General features: G+C 44.2%; 1 protein-coding gene across 3 annotated transcripts in view; it reads right to left on the reverse strand.

The window, feature by feature from the left end:
* The window catches only part of znf609b (zinc finger protein 609b), a 123,996-nt gene extending 103,513 nt beyond the window's left edge, over positions 1-20,483 (reverse strand). For all 3 annotated transcript variants that reach the window (XM_058077025.2, XM_058077032.2, XM_058077017.2), the window contains exon 1: positions 20,004-20,483. The gene's annotated coding sequence lies outside the window, so the exon portion shown is untranslated. The remainder of the gene's footprint in view (positions 1-20,003) is intronic.
* Between the last annotated feature and the right edge of the window lie 1,703 nt (positions 20,484-22,186).

Raw genomic sequence — 22,186 nt, forward strand, 5'->3', positions numbered from 1 at the left:
TTTTTGAGCAATGTATATCCATTGCATGACATCAGAAAACAAAACTTTCAATGTGCCATGTACAATCCTTATGTGTTGATGGACAGACTGACAGATGAGGTTAGACAAGAATCTCCATGCAGTATGATGTTTGCAGATTACATTGTGATTTGTAGTGAGAGTAGGAAAAAGAGTGGAGGAGATGCTAGAAGAGTGGAGGTTTGCCCTGGAAAGGAGCAGAATGAAGATTAGCCGGAGCAAGACGGAGTATATGTGTGTGAATGAGAGGGACCCAAGAGAAGAGACAGAAGCTGGAGAATTTTAAGTACTTAGGGTCAACAGTCCGGTTTTTGATGAGGTCTTGAGGAGAAGAAAGTTTGTGTGAGGAAGTATTTACTCGGCAGACCGTTCTCATACACCGCCTCCTACCGAGCTAAACTGGTTGAAATGGTGACAAACACCAGCAAAGGTTGGCAACACCTCGAAGAGTGAATGGAAGCTAGCAGGGTTAGCTTCGTTTAGCACACGAGTGTGGTTGCGTGCATGACTCAGGCTCGATGAGTATATCTTCATCGCTTCAATGTAAGGGATGCGGGGTGACAGCGTGGAGGAAGCACATCACCAACTCATTGTACACACATTTAACGCACACAGGACATACTACCAGCCTTCAAAATAAAAGTGCTGTTTACCGTCTCACTGTGTAAACAAGAGTGTCATAAAATATATCTTCCATATTGAATGGAATTGCATGGGTGACTACAGGGATGAGTACTTCCGTACTCACAAGCACAGGCATTACAGTTTGTTGAAGATTTCATAGCAATGTGTGCAGAGGCTGAGAGAAGTTAGCCAGTTTGTTACAATTAAATATATGTGCTTTCAATTTGAGACAAGTGTATTTCATTATATGGTTTAAGGTTTGTGGCTTTTTATACAAGACTCAGCTGAGTTAAAACTTCATATCGTTTTATATCGTCATACATATCGTGATTAGTGACCAACACGCGTACGTCCCATGCAGAGAATGAAGAAGGAAGCAGGTGTTTAAATACGGGGGTGGATTGAAGAGGCAAGCAACAAGGCAATGAAAGAGAATGAAAACAAGTAGTGGGAATTATTCAAAACTTGATACCTTTTTAAACTTTTTGACAATATTCAATATTGATGCATGCATACAGATTTTTTTGTTTTTGCACAGCTTGGTTTTGTACCCAAAGCAAGTATTATTTAGTCCCCCCCCCCCAAAAAAAACCTTATACACAGCAACTTAAGTAAAAGCTGCGATTTTTTTGTTAATTAATCATTGTTTTTTGACTGTCTGTTTAATTGTTATATTGTTATAGTTTGTCCCACTTATGTGTTTTCCAAAACATTTGTAGTATTCAATACAAAACGCGAAATAATGATGGTGCATTCATTGCACCTGGGGAACAGCATATGGAGTGAAGTTGAATATTAATAAAACGGCGCTTGCATCGGATTTTACCGATACCCACAAGCGCATCGCAATGAATCTGTCAATGGATCACCCGTCAATTGCATCCATAACCAGTCAATGAGCTGATGCACTCGCATCGCGCGCATCGATGTATTGATTAATATCAATTATTTTACTCAACCTTAGTGTGTGCGTGTGCATGCATGCTCTGAGTGAGCGCACACACATAATAACACAACACGCATTTAACCTCAGTTGGCTGAATGAAAGTCCTCCAAACACCATGGGACTGAATTGCCAAGGTTGCCATTAAAGCGGTGTTGGTAACAGCTGTACATATTAGCCTCCATGCTAATACGCCTGCATGCACTTGGCGTTCATGTTTCCTATTTCAAAGCAGGTGGCAATATTTCAACTAAGTTTAACTGTTAGAGGCTAATTAAAAGTTGAAAACGTACCCTTGTTGGGATTCACCACTCTTGCAGCGTGGGAGGGGCACTGCAACTGCATGTGTTGCAGGGTCCTCCGGCAACACAAAGACACCCGGCAGATGCCTGTCTGTAAATCATGCGGCGGAAAAATACATTGGCGAACCCAATACCGATTCAAGTAAAGAATGCAAATGTTGGCCCGATATATATGCGTATCAATCGATCCTTACCCGATATATTTAGGTTGAATATTGATATATGCTATAATGTATCTCCCAATATTTTTTTTCACAAAATGAGTTTAGACAAAGTCAAAGTCTGAAGCTGTGTGAAGTTGTTCCATTAAAATGTTTCGGGAATTATAGAAAAATAGCCACTAAAATATAAGTCCTTTCTCTTTGTGAAATACATATACAAAAAGTAAAATACAATAATCAATCCTCTCCGTGAATCACCACCTTATCGTGGTGGAGGGGTTTGAGTGCCCGAGTGATCCGAGGAGCTATGTTGTCTGGGGCTATATGCCCCTGGTAGGGTCTCCCAAGGCAAACAGGTCCGAGGTGACGGACAGACCAAGAGTGATTCAGAAGACCCATATGATTAAAAACAAGAGGAGGAACCGTACCTCGCCTGGAAGTGGGATACCGGGGCCTCACCCTGGAGCCAGGCCCGGGGGAGGGGCTCGCAGGCGAGCGCCTGGTGGTCGGGCCTTCACCCGTGGAGCCCGGCCGGGCCCAGCCCGAAGAAGCCACACGGGATCTCCCCCTCATAGACCCACCACCTACGGGGGCAAGCATAAGGGTCCGGTGCAATGTGTGTTGGGTGGCGGTCAAGGGCGGGTGCGTAGGCGACCTGGTCTTCGGCGGCCAAATCTGGTTCTTGGGACATGGAATGTCACTTTGCTGGTGGGGAAGGAACCTGAACTTGTGCGAGAGGTTGAGACATTCCGACTAGACATAGTCGGACTCACCTCGACCCACAGTTTGGGTTCCGGAACCAAACTCCTCGAGAGGGGCTGGACCTTGTTCTCCCCGGTGAACGAGAGGGTCATTTCCCTACGCCTTCGGGCTGGGGAAAGGGTCCTGACTGTCATTTGTGCGTACGCACCAAATGGCAGTTCGGAGTACCCGGCCTTCTTGGAGTCCATCAGAGGGGTGCTGGAGAGCACCCCAGCTGGTGACTCCGTCGTTCTACTGGGAGACTTCAACGCCCATGTGGGCAATGACAGTGTGACCTGGAGGGGCGTGATTGGGAGGAACGGCCTCCCTGATCTGAACCCGTGCGGTGTGATGTTATTGGACTTCTGTGCAAACCACAGTTTGTCCATAACTAACACCATGTTCGAACATAGGGATGTCCATAAGTGCACTTGGCACCAGGACACCCTAGGCCACAGGTCTATGATCGACTTTGTAGTCGTATCATCAGACCTGCGTCCACATGTTCTGGACACACGGGTGAAGAGAGGGGCTGAGCTGTCAACTGATCACCACCTGGTGGTGAGTTGGATTAGATGGCGGGGGAGGATGCTGGACAGACCTGGTAGGCCCAAACGAGTAGTGAGGGTGTGCTGGGAACGTCTGGCAGAGTCTCCCGTTCGTCGAGTCTTCAACTCTCACCTCCGGCAGAGCTTCACCTGCATCCCGGGGGAGGACCGGGATATTGAGTCCGAATGGTCCATATTCCGTGCCTCCCTCGCTGAGGCAGCTGACCTCAATCCCACTGACATACCTTCCATAGAGGAAGCAGAGTCTGAGGACACATACGTGGACAGTGCCATCACTGTGGCTGAGGTATCTGGGGTCGTTAAGACGCTCCTCAGTGGCAAAGCTCCGGGGGTGGACGAGTTCCGGCCAGAATTCCTCAAGGCTCTGGATGTTGAGGGACTGTCTTGGCTGACACGTCTCTTCAACATTGCATGGAAGTCGGGAACAGTACCTTTGGATTGGCAGACCGGGGTGGTGGTCCCCCTTTTCAAGAAGGGTGACCGGAGGGTGTGTTCCAACTACAGGGGGATCACACTCCTCAGCCTCCTGGGAAAGTCTATTCCAGGGTGCTGGAGAGAAGGGTACGACCGTTGGCCGAACCTCTGATACAGGAGGTCCAATGCGGTTTTTGTCCTGGTCGTGGAACACTGGACCAGCTCTACACCCTCACAAGGATGCTTGAGGGTGCATGGGAGTTTGCCCAACCAGTCTACATGTGCTTTGTGGACCTGGAAAAGGCATTCGACCGTGTCCCTCGCGGCGTCCTTTGGGGGGTGCTCCGGGAGTACAGGATTGGTGGCGCATTACTACGTGCTATCCGGTCCTTGTACAAACGGGGCAGGAATCTGGTTCGCATTGCCAGTAGTAAGTCGAGCCTGTTTCCGGTAAACGTTGGCCTCCGCCAAGGCTGCCCTTTGTCACCGATTCTGTTCACAATTTTCATGGACAGAATTTCTAGGCGCAGCCAAGGTGTTGAGGGAGTCCAGTTCGGGGGCCTTAGAATCTCATCTCTGCTATTTGCAGATGATGTGGTTCTTATGGCTTCTTCGGGCTGCGACCTTCAGCGTTTACTGGGACGGTTTGCATCTGAGTGTGAAGCTTCTGGGATGAGACTCAGTACCTCCAAATCAGAGGCCATGGTTCTCAGTCGGAAAAGGGTGGAGTGCTCCCTCCGGGTTGGGAATGAGGTCCTGCCCCAGGTGGAGGAGTTTAAGTATCTTGGGGTCTTGTTCACGAGTGAGGGAAAGTGGGAGCGTGAGGTCGACAGACGGATCAGTGCAGCCTCAGCAGTAATGCGGTCGCTGTACCGGACCGTCGTGGTGAAAAGAGAGCTGAGCCGGAGGGCAAAGCTCTCAATTTACCGGTCGATCTATGTTCCCACCCTCACCTATGGTCATGAGCTTTGGGTCATGACCGAAAGAATGAGATCGCGGATACAGGCGGCTGAAATGAGTTTCCTCCGTAGGGTGGCTGGACTCACCCTAAGAGATAGGGTGAGGAGCTCAGCCATTCGGGAGGGGCTCAGAGTAGAGCCGCTTCTCCTTCACATCGAGAGGAGTCAGTTGAGGTGGCTCGGGCATCTAGTCCGGATGCCTCCCGGACGCCTCCCTGGTGAGGTGTTCCGGGCATGCCCAGCCGGGAAAAGGCCCCGGGGCAGACCTAGGACACGCTGGAGGGACTATGTTTCACAGCTGGCCTGGGAACGCCTTGGTGTCCTCCCGGTGGAGCTGGAGGAGGTGGCCGGGGACTGGGAAGTCTGGGCTTCCCTACTAAGACTGCTGCCCCCGCGACCCGGACCCGGATAAGCGGAGGAAAATGGATGGATGGATGGATGGACAATAATCAATCTTCTTTATAACAAGTCTTAGCTATGCTGAAATCCTCAGCTAATACCAAAAGCACAAAAAACATGTGAAATAAAGTGCCCTGTAAGAGGATGTCAAAACTACTTTAATTTGAACAGCATTATTTAAGAAAGCAGAACCGTGTTGGAGAGACTGAATAAAATACCATTACATTTGGAACAACAAAAAACTTATTTTGTTAATTTGAAAATGGCCGCCTCTTCATCAAAACTAAATAATTATAATATAATTGTATGCTGGCTAGTGTCTCTCAAAGTCTAGACAGCGTAATCACTACATTTGGACGCACCTCCAGCTTTTATCGTGTAGTGACACGGGCAAATTGACCAAAAAGTGACCAAGCCTGAATAAGGCCTCAGTATAATCACGATTCATTTCATGAAGATTAAACATTTTCGTTTGAGATCCCGCTCTGTAAAGCAGGACAAGATCCACCCCAGTAACATAGCGCACATGGGAGATGTGTGGATCTCCACTGAAGCGTACAGCGCGAGTTTTACTTTCAAATTCCAGAAACTCTCCAACAACGTAGAAAAAGTACCTAGATTTGTTGCTAGTCGCTGTGGAGGAAATATGTGATCTCCCACGGAGGGGGACGGGGCAGCAGCCTTGCTGACACACACAGCAGAGCTAGACACACTTTACTGCCAACATACAAGAAAACAGCACAAATCCAGTCTATAAGGATATCAACAATATGTTTGATTCTGATATTAAATACCAATATTTTAAAAACATCAATATATATCGCCCAGCCCAAACACCTTTGTAGAGAAATCTAAGCACTGCAAAGCTCATCAAAGTGCCCTTGCAGCACGAGGCCTCTCGTGACAAGACCACAACAGTCCACTGCTGACTGACAAATAAACTGCGCCTGTTTGCACTGCAGACAGTCGACGTGTTTCCATGTAAATGTCTGACTAGGGAGAGGGCACCAACAAGAATTAACCTCAAATAACTGACTGCCTTTCTCCGAGAACCTGCTCAACATGAGGCAGAGGCAACTGGAAATCAACATGCTCTATGAGCACTAAGCTGTCAATACTGATACTACGGCCTCATTGCAATCATAGATTACAATTAATGTCCTTGTTTGGCTCTTAATTGTAAACAACTTGTGAGAGCTGCAAATAAGTGTAGGACCACATTAGTCCATAGCGCACATACAGACAGAAAAGTCAGCCAAGCTAAATGTGGAATTGCCAACCCAAGCAACAGTAGTCTGCCTCACAAATAAAATCAAACATTGAAGGGACAAAGAAATCATGTTCAAGCAATTCTTTTGAAATTTTGAAAGTCAACAGGTACTGAGATTTCTCTATCCTTGAATACTCCCTCACTGGCATCCAGAACAAGAAGAAGGACCCCACACGCCTGGACAAACTGGTCAAGAAGGCATGCACCGTCACTGGCACTGAGCTGGACTGCCTGACATCTGTGGCAGAGCAAAAAACACTAAAGAGGCTCCTTTCCATGACGGACAACCAGCATCATCCAATGCACAGCAGCATCTTTCAAAAGAAGAGTAGTTTCAATGGCAGATTACGGTCCTGCTCCACATAGACTGAGCAGATCATTCTACCGCCGTGACAACTTTTCTATACAACAGAAGGGGAGCGATAAAAAAATAACACACACATGACTTATGTGTTATTGAATTTGAAGTGATCTGTTCCGTATTTATTTATTTATCTATTCTCATTCAATTTTCTTATTTTTCTTATCTTTCCCATATTGCCTTGTTTTATTTTTACAGGATTAAGTCTGTCTGTTTTTGACTGTGACGTCCACACTGCAGACAACAGGGGTTTCTATGTTGGTCTTTACAGAAACAAATAAACAAGGCATTCGCTGGGATGCTAATGAAGGTGATAACACCCAAATGACTACGCTGCTCCACTCCATGTTTCCTACCAATCATGATTTGACACCCCTAAAGAGCCAACCCTTCACTTTTTAAACTTGGAACAAACTCCAATATGAGGAATGTTTGCGATGTCTGCCGCACTCCTGTTGTGTGCCTCATGAAAGGAAAAGGAACTTCACCGCATTTCTAATCGCGGGAAAAGGGGGACAAACGGGATTTGGAAACATGCTGAAAATGATGGACTTGCAATGTCCAGCAAGGTTTTCATGTCACAATTATTTAGCCCGTCAAGCAAATGTACAATGAAGTTAGACAGACAGATGCGGTTGACAGGTTGGTTTTCCTGCCACAAAATAAGAACATTCTTGTGTCCTCTAAAAATGTTTACCTAAAAAATACCACTGTTCAATTGAAAGTAGTTTTGAGTTGCTCATATTTTAAAATGTCCTCTGAAACAAGGCACCTTTGTTGTGTTCCTTTGTTATTAGCTGAGAATTTGAGCATACCTAAAGGTGTGTGCTCTTTCTTTTGTCGGTTCATTGTCTTATGTTGAGTTTTGCTAAGTTTTTGCTTTTTGGCAAAAACTAAGGAAGCTGTCACAAGGGGGTGAAGCCCGATCGTGACAGTAGCCCCCCCTCAAGGACGGATTCCAGACGTCCAAAGACAAAGAGGGACGGGAGGCAGGGGGACCAGAGGTGGGTTGCTGGCCAGACCTCTCCGGAGGTCGGCCCGGGTGGCAGGGCCACGCAGGAGGACGGCCTGAAGGGTGAGCGGCCCGAAGGGCACTGGGCTCCTCTGGAGGGCGCCCAGGAGCGGCCTCCTGCCGCTGAGGAAGAGGAGCGACCTCCCGCCGCTGAGGAAGAGGAGCGGCCTCCCGCCGCTGAGGAAGAGGAGCGGCCTCCCGCCGCTGAGGAAGAGGAGCGGCCTCCCGCCGCTGAGGAAGAGGAGCGGCCTCCCGCCGCTGAGGAAGAGGAGCGGCCTCCCGCCGCTGAGGAAGAGGAGCGGCCTACCGCCGCTGAGGAAGAGGAGCGGCCTACCGCCGCTGAGGAAGAGTGTCTTGGTCTGGAGGAAACGTACCGGGCAGCACATCCCGGTTAGCCGGAGGAACCGGTTGTGCTGGAGGTCCGGCCGGCTGTTCCTCTTCAGGCGACCAGCAGAGGGCACCACACTCGACAGACGGGGTGTTATGTGCGTCCTCCGACGCACAGCTGGTCGTAGTAGCCCCCCCTTCCAAAGGCGGATTCCAGACGCCGCATGCTGCTGGATGTGGAACCAGGGACGGGAGAAGGGGGACCTGGAGGAGGGTCTTAAGTTCAGCCTGCTCTGCTGCCCGGACCAGGTCTACAAGGGACCTCAGGCGGGGTTTGGGCTCTGGAGGGGTCTGGAGCATCAAGCCGCTGGACACGAGAGCCAGGGGATGCTGGGGCTTGGGGCTGCGCGGCTTGTGCACAGGAGGAATCCGGGGAGTCACGCAGCTTGACACGGGAGCCGGGCTTTGGGGAACCTTGAAGCTGCGTGGCTTTGGGATAGGAGGGATCTGGGCCGTCACGCAGCTTGGCACGGGAGCCGGGGTTTGGGAACCTTTGGAGCTGCGTGGCTTTGGGACAGGAGGGATCTGGGCCGTCACGCAGCTTGGCACGGGAGCCGGGGTTTGGGAACCCTTGAGGCTGCGCGGCTTGGGCACAGGAGGGATCTGGGCTGTCACGCAGCTTGGCATGGGAGCCGGGGTTTGGGAACCCTTGAAGCTGCGCGGCTTGGGCACAGGAGGGGAACATGTGCCGCGCTCCTCTTCGTGTTGCGCGGGCGGCAACGGGAATCCGGAAGAGGGCGGCGAGAGCTTGGCGTGCTTACACGGAGTGGGAGCCTTCTTGCGCTTGATCGTAGGCTGGCACTCTGAAGCAGCGTGAGCGGGGGGGTGCACCCCGGCTTGGCGCGGAGGTGAGGGAGGAGACGTGCGTCGGCGTCGGCGGGCTGGTGTGTCAATGCCGTGTCCAGGATACACCCACGCCATGGGGATAAGCGTGCCGTCCGGCCCCCACACCATGTCTTCCAGCTCCTCCGGAGTGAACCTTGCGCACTCCTCCTCCATCGCCTTAAAAATCTGCATGGTCCAGAAATCCATCTCCGCGAGGTCATCGTCTGGTCGGTTCATTCTGTCATGGTCCGGCTTGTGAGCTTTGTGGTTCGACCCCAGGATGCAGAGAATAGGACCCAAATGCAGGTAAAGATATATTTATTTGTGCTATGCAGCAGGATGGCGCACTAGCATGGCAAAACTCAACATAACACAATGAACCGACAAAAGAAAGAGCACACACCTGAACTAAATAGGGAGTCTGGAAATTGAAAACAGGTGCGGGAGAAAAATGGCAAGGAACGGAAAGCAGAACACAGCAACAGAGGAAGTGACTACCAAAATAAGGGCACGAACGAGGAACAGAGAGGAAAGACAAAAACTAAGGAAGCTGTCACGAGGGGGTGAAGCCCGTTCGTGACAAAAGGTTTGTTATAAAAAGATTATATTTCTTTTTCTTTTTCTATATTTATTAAAAACATTTTTTACGTGCATCTTGCATGAAGTTTCAAAATGTAAAAAAAAAAGAAAATCCTCATGTTAAGTATTTAATAAAATAACCCGCAACCCTCGTGAGAATAAGCAGTATGGAAAATTAATGAATGAACTTGACATGTATATTTGGCTTTGATTTTGTTTAAACTCACTTTGTGGGAAAAATATTGGATATTTACATGCATCGATATTCAACCTAACTATGTCAGGATATGACTTTTTGGTCCATATCGCCCAACCCTACCAAGAAACCCCCCATACGGTCACTCAAGTTGAGTCAAGCTGGATATGCGCGCACACATACCAGTTTACAGTCAGCGACACGAGCACAATTCTGGGTTTCTGCTGCATGTTGTAGCAGGCACACACGAATAATGCAACTTTCACCTTTATTATTCTGATTACCGCTAAACTCAGTGGTATGATGCCTATATGTACAACAAAAGTTATACCTTGTAGCGGTTACTCGTGTAACACAACTAAGAAATAACTACAGTTAAACTATAGTTTTCTCCAAGTCAAACTACTATTTAACAATGAACTGGCAAATGTGCCTATTGTTGAAATCTTTTTAACACTTTCACTGCCAGACATTTTCAAAGAGAGCACCATACTGAGTTTTGGGGCATTTTTGCTGAACATTCAAAACCCACAGAAGAGTGAGATTTAGGACTACATAAACATTGAAACTATGTCGAGAAAGACTATCTTCTTTCATCAGAAAAAAAAAAGAGTGTCTGCGCTGTGCGCCTGTCAGCCAATTTACCATTACCCAGGCTGCGCTTGGCCCGCGCCCCGAATACACCAGGTCAGAGCTGGCGAGCTTTCTTCGCACCTTTGGTGGTGGTTTTGTCGTGAAATTGTCACTGTGCCAAGCTGAAAATATGGACTCTCCCCTGGTGCGCCACCACGCTCATCTCGGTGCAGTACAGTCTACCAAACTGTCTGCGCACAGTGGTGCACTGGACCCAATTACCACTGCATGGGTTGCGCATTAATTCATGCATTTGTTGTTCAGGCCTGTGAAAACAAGCCTAATATGTATACATACAGAAGATGGTCTGGATGGCCATGACAGAGCCCAGTGCTTTCCCCAAAATGATACAATGTTAGACCTGTTGTAGCACAGGACATCCTTAAGGGGTTCTATGAGATGCTAGTCTGGCAACTGTTGAGACCATTTGAGTGCAGTGACCTAAGTGTCACATTCAAGAACTGACTGAGATGAGAAGAGCTGCTGTGTAATGGCCCATTATCCTGCTGACAGTATCTATTAGAAGACAGGTTCACTTTGGTCATGAAGGACACTTTCATCAACCATACTAACGATAGTGGCAATTGCACAAGTCCCCTTTTCAATTTGAGCCAGGGTTCATGGTGGCTTCAGCTGCTGTTGTGGTTAAAAATATAAATTATACACACTGTACGTTCTTTTGACAAGTGGTTATATGAATTTTGTTACTCGCGAGTCAGGTTGATTAGTATGGCTCAGACCGCAACCATCGACAAGTTATTTTGGCCGAGAAATATTTTAAACTCCAGTGTATAATCCAAATATGAGCCGCATCAGTCGCACATGTCCAAATCATAAAATGACACACAAGTCCAAGAAGACCAGGCAGTGGATAAACGATTCCATGTGCAACTACAACGATAATAACATCCAATTTTATGTAAAAGGATATCAATTTAGGAACTTTGGGCCATGCTTTAAAAAATTACACTCAGCCAGCATATTTTTGTTTTACTATTTTTCTTTATTATTAGCATATTAGCTCTTAAATTCACCCACAAACCTTCAGCAAATACAAAATGTGAACAAGTGACACCTCTCACACTGACACAAGCATTCATTCATTCATTCATTTTCGCTTATCCTCACAAGGGTTGGGGGTGCTGGAGCCTATCCCAGCTGTCTTCAGACGAGAGGCGGGGTTGACACAAACATGTTTTTGTTTATTTGTGTCAGCTCAAAACAATATTTGTTTATTTATGATACTGGTTTTAAACACTAAATGTTTGTGAGTAATAATAATACTTTCTGAATGTTCCTAAATCGGCTTTTTACTCACAAACATTTAGAATTTAAAACCAGTATCATAAATAAACAAATTTTATTTTGAGCTGACACACATAAACAAAAACATGTTTGTGTGAGAGCTCTCACTTGCTCACATTTTGTATTTGCTGGACGTTTGTGGGCGAGTTTAACTGAAGTTTAAGAGCTAATATGCTCATCCATTCCTTTTCTACCGCTTATCCTCGTGAGGGTCAGCTGTCTTCGGGCGAGAGGCGGGGTCCACCCCGGACTGGTGGCCAGCCAATCACAGGGCGCATATAGAGAAACAACCATTCACACTCACATTCATACCTATGGACAATTTGGAGTGGCCAATTAACCTAGCATGTTTTTGGAATGTGGGAGGAAACCGGAGTACCCGGAGAAAACCCACGCATGCATGGGGAGAACATGCAAACGATGGTGGGATTGAACTCGGGCCTCCTAGCTGTGAGGTCTGCACACTAACCACTCGAACACCGTGCAACCCTAATATGCTCATAATAAAGAAAAATAGTAATACAGAAATATGCTTGCTGACTGTGTTTCTACTATGTTTGATATCGTTTTACATAAAATTTGATGTAATTATCGTTGTAGTTGCACATCGACTCGTTTACCACAAAGATATTCCCCTACTTATTATAGATAAAAACTTATTTCCATTTGAGATTAAATGCAATTAATTGTGAGTTAACTATGGACAAAATGCAATTAATCGCAATCAATTATTTTTTATCGATTGACAGCCCTATCAGAACCTCATTGCCATTGTTTGTGTGGCCGCAGCCACTCAAAGATGCACAGTCAAACAACTTGTGTACACAGGGTAATGTAATCATTTAGCACAACAATACTTTGATTGCTGCCTCAAAGCTGGTGTAAGCTATTTTATGACACCATTATAATAGGATGTAAACAAAGGAGCTCTTATTTTGAAGGCCAGGAGCATGTTGTGTGGGTTGAAAAGGGGTACTGAATTTTGCTAAGAGTTTATAGCTTTAAAAATGAACAACCTTGCCTCCTGGAGCCAAAAATACCGTCCTTTATTTACACCAAACTTTCTCATCAGCGGGCACCCTGCACCCTTCGGTCACATTGGCATGACACAGTCGTCATTTATTGTTGTGGGATTTTCCTGATTCTGACTGCTTCGGTCCAACGTAGACTACTCAAAGACTACTCCGTTAAGGTACTCCGTTATTTTCACACCACGAATCTGGATATGTAATGGTAATGGTAATGGTTTTATTTCATTTGAACATGCATCAGATTACAATTGAGAGCATCCCATAATCAGTTCCCAGTTCCACATGTCCAAAAGGAGTAGGAAGAAGCAAAGCTTATTAAATCCTACCCCTCCATCTGGTACTTTTACAATCAGTAACTGTTACATTTGTTCACTTCCTGCTTTCCATAATACAGTTTAAGGTGTTTTTGTTTTTGTTTTGTTCTTTTAAATAATGCACCTCAAACCAAAGTAGGAGGTGATATGAGCATCCAATGCCATAATGGGTACCATAGTAAGTGTCATTATAGTGATATATATACAGTAAACCTCGCATATATCGGACTCGGATATATCGGAAATTCGCTCACAACGGACAGATAAAAAAGAACTGATTTTTCTGTAATGCATTACCAATAAAAATTCATTGCATATATCGGATTTCGCCTATTTCAGACAAAATCTCCAGTCCCGTTCCAATTTCCCTCACATATATCGGATGGCCGCATTGTGTCTTTCTCCTGGCTCCAGATTTAGGACAAATATAAAAGTGAGTGACGTCAATAATACTAGCACAGCAGTGAATGAGATCTTAACCTCACTATTGGAAATAACGTAGGCCTGACGGGCGTAACAGGGCCTAGCTTAATTAACAATTTGTTATGCTCAGAGTCCAATAAAGTTAAATTCTCATTACCTTACGTCTCTTTTCATTGCCCAGTCCAGGTACACTGGAAACATAGTCAAGGAAGTGCCTTTTTATAACGGATATAAATCCGATATATGCGTAAAACGGACATTTTCCGGTATACGCATATAACGGATTTCGCTTATATCGGACAAAACCAGTGGGAACAATTGAATCCGATATATCCGAGGTTTACTGTAGCACATCATGACTGGTTCAAGACTCTTCATCCTTGTATTTAGTAAACATCAACTGCTTGTATTGTTTCTTGAATTGGCTCATCATTGTGCATTGTTTGATTTCCTTACTCAATCCATTCCATAGTTTGATTCCACATACTGAAATGCTATGGCTAGCATAACGTAGTCATAGCATAGAAGTGTTTCAAATTGAGTTCTTCCCTGAGATCATATTTCTCCTCTCTTATAGAGAAGTATTGGATGACATTTTTAGCTAATTGGTTGTTTTTAGCCTTATGCATTATTTTAGCTGTTTGAAGATGAACTATATCAGCAAGTTGAAGTATTTGTGATTTTACAAATAAGGATGTATGTTCTCTGTGGGCGGCATTATGAATTGTCCTTACTGACCTTTTTTGCAGTACATTTAGCGAGTGAAGATTGCTTTTATAGTTATTAGCCCATATTTCCCCATGATATGTTGATCCTGCTTTGCATGATTCGCTGCAAATGCTGCACCAAACCGACCGCTTTTAGTGGCTTCTTCTTCACATGGCTATTTGTGACTGCAGCTTCAAATCCAGGCATCGACATGTCAACAATGTCAATTGTCAACAATCCCAAGAGAATCACAATGCCATTACCAGTCAATGCTTGAGGCCCAACAAGCAGCAAAATTATCGAGTTCATGTTAATTTATCAGGTAAATAATTTATTATTTGTGACACCCCTAACAACTACCTTTAAGAATACTGGCATAAAGCTTTGTCTTCAAGTGGTGAACAGTGAAAAGATGATTGAAGTGTCACAAAGCCACCATAATCCTTCTGTCAAGTACTAATCTGATGCACTACACTTCTAAACCTACACTGTTCCATGCTTCAAAATACCTCCACATTGTTTCTTTGATATTGTGAGGATGTCATTAGCTCTAAAAACATTTCAAGCGTGTTGAACAAGATGTGTGATTACTTCCCAGTGGCTTATCAGACAAATCAGATGTAATAATAGGGGCTTTCCAGACCCAACTGTCCAAAGGTGAGTAATACGTTTTTGTTACTATGGGTTCATTGCTGGTAGCAGAGCGGAGTAGTGATAAGCCTCACAGTCAGGAGTGTGATGTTTGAATCTCAGATCAAATAATAACAAACAGACGAGACAGAGTCCACAAAGTGACCCTGTCATCTTTTTTACACCCAAGTTAACAAATGCTGCCATAAAGCTGTCACAGCCCACAAATTTATATAGCATTTCGATGTTCTGTGACAACAGCTTTGAGCTGCCATCTTTAATGCTCTCACATTTACACACATTTTGGGTGTTGTTACTACTGCTGCGGAAGAACACCATACAATATCCTTCTGTCTCTGTAGTGCGCACAGTTTAATGGGAGAGTTATATTTATGGTATACTGTTTATTTACGGTGTGAAAGTAAAAAATAATAATAATGATAACAATAACTAATACTGACCTGCCAACCTTGAAAAAAAAAATCTGAATTTATCTTTAGCTTTAATTTAGCTTGTAAGCTTCCAGTCGAGTGTTATAGCAGTTGTAACTAATAATGGCTAATGACTAATAATATTGTCCCTAGTGAGGGTAAGCAGCATAGAAAAGAGATGAATGGACCTTATTATTTCGCAAGGTTTGAGCATGAAAATGGTTGGGGATAAAGGCATCCTGGGCGAGTTCTGAGCACGCAGGCCACACAGCTAGGAGACCCAAGTTCGATTCCCCCCTCGGCCATCTCTGTGTGGAGTTTGCATGTTCTCCCCGTGCATGCGTGGGTTTTCTCCAGGTCCTCCGGTTTCCTCCCACATTCCAAAAACATGCTAGGTTAATTGGCCACTCCAAATTGTCCATAGGTATGAATGTGAGTGTGAATGGTTGTTTGTCTATATGTGCCCTGTGATTGGCTGGCCACCAGTCCAGGGTGTACCCCGCCTCTCGCCAGTAGACAGCTGGGATAGGCTCCAGCAACCCCCCCCCCCAGCATGAATGAAAGAATGAATAAAGGCATCCTGTAAATGAGAAAAATCAGTATGATTCAAAGTTTGTGATGTCATCTAATATGCATATTATGACATTACCAGGCTCAGAATTTGTCCACTCCATGTCTCAATGACACCAGCTCTTCAAAACGTCTGATCCACTTGTGATACGCTTCATCTTCTCGAGAACACCCAGCCCTCATCATCATCAGTTACGGCAGTAACTCAAACAGCACTGCTGCCTCAACCGCTATTATATACCACTTATTATTACATTAATAGAAATGATCTATCTACTGTATCTATTATGCCTGTGATCATTCATCCGAGTCATTGTATTTTTCGATGATAATCGATTAATCAGATTTTAAAAACACACACATTTTTATTCCAGTCCAGGATGTACCCCGCCTCTCCCCCAAAGACAGCTGGAATGGGCTCCAGCATATCCACGACCCTAGTGAGGATAAGCGGCATCAAAAAAGAATGGATGGATGGATAATTTCCAGTTCTTAGCAGCAATCCCTTTAAGAATATACGAATGGACTTTTCTCCTCCCGTCCAACACGGGAGGCACGTTAAAAAGCTTTCATTTTGTAAAGCATTTGAAAAACAGTTGATCATGATGACTTTTCGAGGTTCATGGTGTAATCATCAGTCAAACTGAGCTAATGCAGCCAAAACCCTGGACAACACTCGCCCATAAGTGCGTGACAGTCAGAAGTCTAAAGCAAATAACCTGAAAACTGGATGACATTTGGACTATATTACAAGGACTATATTAGGCTGGGCGATATGGACCAATATCCTGTGATACACTATATGACCAAAAGTATTTGCTCACCTGCCATGACTCACATATGAACTTAAGTGCCATCCCATTTGGAACCCATAGGGTTCAATATGATGTCGGTCCACCTTTTGCAGCTATTACGGCTTCAACTCATCGTGGAAGGCTGTCCACAAGGTTGAGGAGTGTGTTTATCTGAATTTTTAACCATTCTTGCAAAAGCACATTGGTGAGGTCACACACTGATGTTGGTGGAGAAGGCCTGGCTTCGCTCCGTCGCCGCTCCAATTCACCACAAAGGTGTTCTATCAGGTTCAGGTCAGGACTCTGTGCAGGCCAGTCAAGTTCATCCACACCAGACAGTCATCCATGTCTTTATGGACCTTGCTTTGCTGTGCACTGGTGCACACTCATGTTGGAAGAGGAAGGGGCCCGTTCCAAACTGTTTCTACAAGGTTGGCAGCATGGAATTGTCCAAAATGTTTTGGACATTCAAGCATTCAAAGTTCCTTTCACTGGAACTAAGGGGCCAAGCCCAACTGCTGAAAAACAACCCCACAGCATAATTCCTCCTCCACCAAATTTCACACTCGGCAGTCCCAAATGTACTGTTCTCTTGGCAACCTCCAAACCCAGACTTGTCCATCAGATTGCCAGATGGAAAAGCGTGGTTCATCACTCCAGAGAACGTGTCTCCACTGCTCTATAGTCCAATGGAGACTGCTTTACACGACTGCATCCGGCGCTTTGCATTGCCTTTGTGATGTATGGCTTGGATGCCACTGCTCGGCCATGGAAACCTATTCCATGAAGCTCTCCGTGTACTGTACTTGGGCTAATCTGAAGGCCACATGAAGTTTGGAGCTCTGTAGCAATTGAATGTGCAGGAAGTCTATGCGCCTCAGCATCCGCTGACCCCTCTCCATCAGTTTACATGGCCTAGCACTTCGTAGCTGAATTACTGTTGTTCCCCCAACTCTTTTATATGAAAGCTGACAGTTGACTGTGGGGTTTAGGAGCAAGGAAATTTCACGACTGGATTTGTTGCACAGGTGTCATCTAATGACAATTCCACGCTCGAATTGACTGATCCCCTGGGAGCGGCCAATTCTTTCACAAATGTTTGTAGAAACAGTATGCATGCCGAGGTGCTTGATTTTATACACCTGTGGCCAGGCCGAGTCATTAGGATGCGTGATTCTGATTATTTGGATGGGTGAGCCAATACTTTTGGTAATATAGTGTATATTTAGTAGGGATCGACCGATATGTTTTTTTTTCGGGCCAATGCCGATACCGATTTTTTTCCATCACCCGAAGCCGATGGCCGATTTTGCTTGGGCTGATATTTGTGGCCAATACTGCTTTTGCTCCCTCAATTTACATGAAAAAATGGCAATGATAACAAATATTCCAGGTCTCAAGTTTAAGGTTCTCAAGCGCATATCGGCCAATACCGATTGAAATAAAGAATGCAAATATCGACCCGCTATATCGGCCGGCCAATGTATCGGGTCGATCCTTAATATTTAGGTTGAATATCAATATACATTCCGATATTTTTTCCACAAAGTGAGTTTAGGCAAAAGTCAAAGCCAAATGCGTGTGCCAAGTTTTATTAAAATGTCAACCATCTACAAGACCAAAGCCGCTGAAATAAAATAGCGTGTTATCTTGATATAAATGTAGAGCAAGTTCAATATAATCAGAATATCAGAATATGTACTCTCTTTAAGTCTCCTTAAAAAAAGCATTTTATCCTCTGTAAGTTTAACCAGTGATATATGTTATTTTGAACAAGTAACTCAAATACGTTTTTGTGTAAATAAAGGGGATTTTTTTGGTTCCAGTTCTCCAAGTTATATATTCAATAGCAGGGGTTCAACTAGGAATTTCAAAATACCTTTTGAAATCCAGAATTCATATAGATGTGGTGGAATTGCAAGCCAGATCATTTTTTAACCTCCTTAAACGTGCAAACTTAACAGAATGGCACAGCTGGATGGAAACATTTTATAAAACATTTTATAAAACTGCAAAACGCAATAGTCACAAAAAACACCAGCTCTGCATGTGCCTGTGAAACCTGAGCAGGCCAGTCAGTATGCTGTTTTGCTTGCTACCACAGAACATATCTAATGTGTGTCAAACCACTTGACATACAAATGTGCTGCCCTAATATTTTGGATGTCCCATTTAACAGTACACAGACATACTATCTATGTTTGCAATGGATTGCTGTTAAGTTATTGTGCTTTTTCACATCTGTGCAGAAGTGCAACAGCAGCCTTGCAGTCCAAGCCTGAAACGTGTGTTTACATGAGACTACTGTTGAACATGGCAACGGACTATGAACGGCACCTTGAAGAGAACCACACTATGATAATAATAACAAGTCAGATATCAAAATTAATTCAACATGCATATGACATTACTGAAAAAGTAGGACTATGCAAGAAGGGACAACATTACCACACCAATACCTGCTGGCAAGCATTCAAATTAGATATGTAATCGCTATAAAAACTTGATTGACCAAACAATATAAACTGGTTATGTGACCACAACAGACATTTTACACATAGTACTGCTGTTGACATGCTTCATCCAAGGGCCACACCCCCATCTAAACCAAAAGTATTTCCTGCAGGCCAGATTGTGTCTAGCGTGGACAATCCTGTGAGAATGTCTGTTTGGATGTATAAAGTTAATGTAGACAAAAGCTGTTAAATGAACACCTCTAAAATTATCTTGAATATACATGTGGATTAAATTATGTTGGTTTACAAAGACGAAAGTAGACAACCTATAAACCAACTATTTGGCTTTGTGGAAGGCCTGTAGGCAATCTGGCCAACTATTTGGCTTTGTAGAAGGCCTATAGGCAATCTGGCATGGATAAATAGTTGGTAACCAAACAGTAAAAGCTCATTCTGTTGTTGACAGCAACATTGTAGCACGGGACGAGACTCAAATGGGAAATACCCTTCCACAACTTGTTTTCACTTTGGGATGTGAATCATTCCTTGTGGACCCCTTGGGGTACCCGGGTACCCTGCTAAGGAACTGTATGCATGATAGTATTTACTGTATGTACAAACAACACTGCAAACTTTTAATCATTGTGTTATTTGCGAGCTATGCACTAATTGTTTTGTTGGTGTACTGGGAGTTTTGCATGTTCACGAGCAACTTCTGACGCGACTGAGTGGTTATCAGCTTTTATATGTTCATAAGCGAGCTGGGATTGAAGGAGAGAGTGTGCTATTAAATAATCTGACGAGGAGACAGAAACAATGAGCAGAGCTTGGACTATTTTAGCTTGCTTTCTGTCGAATGCTGTTCTTGCTACATGTTGTGAAGCTAACCAGCTAACGATAAATAACCAATGGAGCTCAATATCAATAAGAGGAAGCGGACAAACTTACCGATTTAGCTAGTCGTTCGTATTAGGGCTCCTCGGTCTTCCATGGTGACGACTACTCCGTTCCAAAAACGTACGAGTCAGAATAACGGCATTTGAATTGCACTCCAGAGTGAAGAAAAGATGAAGCCAGTGGCAGCGCAATCCCCCAAGACATCCACCACAGGAGAGGAGGGGAGGCCAGCCATTCACTGGACTTGTGCCATGTCAAGTGGCGATAACGTTGGCGTCAACAACGAAGACAACCGAGCCCGGGGGAGACATGATGTAGGTGCGACCCCAAGCCCTCCCCGGTCTCGCCGTGACTATCGGCCAAATAATCCAACGGCGAATAGATTTCCACTCAGGTTAATTCCGCTGTATTCGCCGTTTGTGTGTGAACGACGCTGTCGTTCTTCGTGTGGGAACTGATACAATGTAGCCAAGAAGCAGCAGTAGCCGCCTGAAACACCTGGAGAAAAATACCACACGGAATGAACTCAGATGGAAGACCCGGAAGTGGATCATCAAGGGAGGAGGAGTCAAGTTGAAAGATAGTATTAGTATAATATAGATATAGATATAGATATAGATATAGATATAGATATAGATATAGATATAGATATAGATATAGATATAGATATAGATATAGATATAGATATAGATAGTATTGATAATAGTCAATGTATGGCTCCAATTCATTTTTCATTTTTATTATCTAACTTACCAAATGTTTTTGTGGTATGATTCATTCATCCATTACTGCATATGGCAATGTTACAAAATTTTGAAATTTGTAAAATCAAGTCTGTGATTAATTCTGATTAATCACTTATCAAACCCAAATATTCTAATAGTTAGATAATAGTTAGAGCATATTTTATACCTGAAAATAGTGCCTTTGGTCCCTATTGCATAGTCAAGACAATAGAAATAGGCAAGAAATAGTAACAGAATTACAAAGTAATTTGCCCAACAGTGCCCGTTACTTGAAAAAAAATGTTAATGCTGTCACTCCCAACACGCATCTGTGAACAATATGACCATATTTAATACACAAATATAAGCCAATGTAACAATATCAGCACAATAACATAGTTGTTTCCTTGTATTACATACAATTATTTGAGCAAAATAAAGTCAATTGTGCAAAATAAATAAACAAATAACTATTGGCTCTCATTCAAATTGGAAATAACAGCATAACAGCATGTTATTGCACGTAGGCCACACCGTCAGGAGATTGGGAGGACCCAGGTTTGATTCTGCACTTGGCATCTCTGTGTGGAGTTTGCATGTTCTCCCTAACATACATGTTAGGTGAATTGGCGACTCCAAATTGTCCATAGGTATGAATGTGAGTGTGAATGGTTGTTTGTCTATATGTGCCCTGTGATTGGCTGGCCACCAGTCCAGGGTGTACCCGCCTCTTGCCTGAAGACAGCTGGGATAGGCTCCAGCATACCTGTGACCCTATTGAGGATAAGCGGCATAGAATGGATAACAACAAATACATTTGAAAAATTAAAAATATAGGTGAAAGAATGTATGTTGATTTTTATGGAATTTTGGGACATGCAATTTCAAACAGAATAGTAAATAAATAAAATATTTATGTAGTAATACGTAATAAATTAACCAATATGAAATAAAATCCACAACAAATTGTGTGCAAAAAAATCACACATTCACACAATTTTAGCCGAAATTGATCATTGATACACAATTGCGGTAATGTTAGACTGCCATTACAATGATGCTTGCTAGCTATAACATGCATGTGAGTGTCCTGTATCAATTGAGCATAATGATGTGTAGCAACCTGCTTACATTGTATTTTGATGTTCAGAATTACAGTTTGTGAATGCACATTGCCATTAGTGGTGGATAATGATGAAGTGTTCTATCGTCAGTGTGGACAACCACGTGTCTGAGGCACTATACCTAATTTTTGCCCCATTTCAGTTCATATTTAATATTGATTAGTAATTCAGAGTAATCATCTAACATTTAATGTATTAATTACATTAGGCGCCATTAGATACTACTACCACTACATTTCCAGCCCAGTTACTACTGCTTATGTCCGCACATGTGCCATTTCGGTGCCATTTCCTGTATGAGTACACACATTATAGTCAGTACACCTTTTTGCCTCCCTGAGCCAAGTTCTAATATTAGCACATCGCATCTAATGGAATAAAATCC

This window comes from Doryrhamphus excisus, linkage group LG11 (assembly GCF_037039965.1).
Source record: "Doryrhamphus excisus strain RoL-2023G ecotype Guam linkage group LG11, RoL_Dexc_Guam_v1.1, whole genome shotgun sequence".
In the NCBI taxonomy this organism is placed as follows: Eukaryota; Metazoa; Chordata; class Actinopteri; order Syngnathiformes; family Syngnathidae; genus Doryrhamphus; species Doryrhamphus excisus.